Source organism: Perna viridis, chromosome 9 (assembly GCF_037379345.1).
Source record: "Perna viridis isolate PV_CMFRI_1.1 ecotype Kerala chromosome 9, ASM3737934v1, whole genome shotgun sequence".
In the NCBI taxonomy this organism is placed as follows: domain Eukaryota; kingdom Metazoa; phylum Mollusca; class Bivalvia; order Mytilida; family Mytilidae; genus Perna; species Perna viridis.
Window position 1 is genome coordinate 23,990,402 of NC_142453.1, and position 3,383 is coordinate 23,993,784.

Here is a 3,383-nt window from a genome sequence, read left to right on the forward strand (position 1 = left end):
TTACTATGGGATATATTATTAGGCTTTGAGTAGTATCAATATGATCGGAAGAGTGTGTTTGGAAGAAAAACGCAAAAGTCGCCAAAACCGACAAATGGTCGGTTCCAGTCAAATTCTGAAGCCGCCACTGAATTTAGAATACAATGTTTACATTTGCAATGTTTTTTATATAATATTTTTGACCATGTTCGAGTTGTTGTCGTCTGCATTTCCACACGAATTGATCAAATTATTGGGTGGAACGAATTTATATCAACTTTTTTTTCACAAAACTTGAAAGCTTTTGAGTTAATCGTGAATTTGTTAAGATTACTTAGCCACCGTGTTTACAGGCACACATTTGGGGTATGGATACGGGGGATACAAAACCGAGACGGTATGGACACATAAAAGTCGACTTTAGGTCTTGGTCTAAAAAAATGAAAAAGGTCGAACATACATGTATCAATAGTTCAAGATTGGGAGTCTGTGCGAACGTTACGATCTCAAAACGAAGTCAATTTATGGTTGATATTGTTACTTTCGATTTTTATAAATAGTTTTGCTTAGTTTTGCAATGAATTTGATGGGGGTGGACATTGAGCGGGAACCAGGAGCAAAACGGGGCTGAGGGACGAGAACCGGGAATAAAGGGTGCGTGAGGGATTCTTAATTGAAATTATTTTATGTATTTTAAAAACAATCTAGATGGGTTTTAATAAAATACGTATTTTTACCCTTTTGGCTCCTTTTTCTAAAGCGACAGGGGCAACAAAGTCCAAATTAAATAGGAATCTTCTTAGTTGTTGGTAAAATCATATCAACATTTCAGAACAATTCGTCAACCACAACGACGACGCGGACGACGACTGCGCCATATCATTATACGACCGCAAGTTTTTTCCGTCGTTTAATAAAACGGGAGATTTCGCTCTCAAATTTTCTCAAAGGGAGATTTGTCAATGTTTTTGTTTTCTCGAAATGTTTAGCAACATGCCTTATAAAATTACAAAACGAGTACATGTATTCGGAAATACACACATCTACATTATTGTTGATACTGTTACTTTCGATTTTTAAAATCAGTTTTGCAATGGATTTAATGGTGGTGGACAGGGAGCGGGAACCAGGAGCAAAACGGGGCGGAGGGACGAGAACCGGGAGTAAATGGTGCGTAAGGGAATCTTAATGGTAACATACGGGCATAAAATGACCACCCATAATATATTCTGCATATACATTTACGTGTACTCAACCTTCCATGAATTGTTTCGATTATTGTGTATTTTGGCGGGCTGATAAATAGAGAACGAATATAATAAGAAAAAAATTATGTCTGTTTACGGTTTCGTTGATTAAAATATATGTAGGCTGGAAGATAAAACTGTATAAAATTTTCTTGAAATTATTTTATGTAGACCTTAGTAGAAAGACTCCTAGATTAACAGTGCTTAACCAAAATCATGATTTGTTGTAACTTTTTTTTTGTTTTGTTAAAAATTGTTTAGAAAATAGGTTAAGACAGGCAGAAGAAATAAGATAGGTAGGGTAACCTTAAAAAGACTTTTTTTGCAAAATACAACATCGACTATGATCCGCCTTGATATATTTCATTAATATTCCATTCTAGGATGATAACCGCAACGATAAATAAAATCTAGCAAATAAGAGACCCCTCTAAAGTGTATACACACTCCACCAACTGATCAGAAATGACGATTTAGTTTTGAATTTCTTTTAAAAGGCCGTATTAAAGATATATTCCTTCTCCCCTATCTGCACTGAGAATTGTATCCCCAGTCGGCACACCCAATATTTGGATTTTTGCGATTAGTGACGACTTTAAAATTCCAATTTTGTTATGTTTTTATTTTAGATCGTTCAAGTGGGCTCAATAAAAGTTAAATAAATTATTATTGAAACAAATCAACAGGAAATGAATGAGAATTAAACATTTTATAATGTTCGCACTTACCCCCTACCCTGAATTATTGATATGTTCGACCTTTTATGAAACGTTTTCACCACCAGAAACACAACTTAACATACGTTTGATAACCACAGTTTCGTGAAATAATCGCTTGTTCAAATGACTATTTAATTTTTTTATACCAAGACCTTAAAGTCGATTTTCCCGTGTCCGTACCGCCTCGATTGTGCACCCCCAGTATCTAGGTATCCATACCCCAAATATGTGCCTGTACATGGTGTAAGCGAAAGGAATTTATAAAGAAATATTATACCAGGTTTGCGCAAGTACGTTGGATAACGCTACCATTAATCCTCTAACATTTATTTTATCTACTTGCAAATCAGGTTGAAAGGATGGAATCATATAGATTCTAAAAGACTCTACTTCACAATAAAATATACAAAAAATCAAACAATCCGACTATGCAATAAGGACTACGTACAAGACGGTTTCCCTTCTCGAATCCTCCCATGTCCACCTTCGCTCCCTCAAAGGTGGACTCAAAATCCTGACTTGGGAGGATGCCCTTCTCGTTGATCACTGTGTTTTTGGTAGTGTCTGGATACGTCATTATATTTTACTTTTCTGTGTGTGATTATTTTCTGGTAGCATATTTTTATTTCTATCTCAGATTTTTTGTCATTTGCTTCCTCAATGTATTTTCCATTTTTACACAGAGTCTGACGCTTTAAGTGTACTTTAAAGATAGTGGGGCTTGATTTTTTTGTGGGGTAAAGAGTTCATAGTGTTAGGTGTTAACGATTCGGACAGTTTTTGATGTGACATGTTAACAAGGATGTTTTCAGATATTAATCTGATATTCAGATATTAATAAGTATCCTGGATGTTCTTTCATGGAATGTTTTACACATAGTTTTTCATCCAGGATATTGATAAATATTATCCTGGAAATTATTTACTTCCTGGTACATGTATATTTTAAACAAAGTATACTATTTCCAGTTAACTATTTTACAATAAAATGTTATAGAGGAAAAAAAATAATAACAAAACACAAATCACAATGTTAAAACACTTTTCCATGTTTATGAATTATGAATTCTACATAAACTATATTCAGGATATGATTAAATAGTATGAAATAATATCATGTATACAATTAGGAATACCTCTACTTTTTCATAATAAATTATATTATTCAAGTAGTGGAAACAATATGTTTCATAACATTTACATGTTGAAATGATAATCAGTTCAACATGTAAATGTTGTAACAGTTTGTATATCTTTTTTTGTCTGTTTTTTTACCACAAAAATGCCAAAAAAAGTCTTATACATGTAAGTGGTAAGCTAAAATTTGTAGTAAATAACAGGGTCAGAAATTGGTATAAAGGTGTATATTCTTTTACATACTTCTATATACTCACTGTAAATTACAAAGACACAACTAAACAAACAAAAACAAATGATG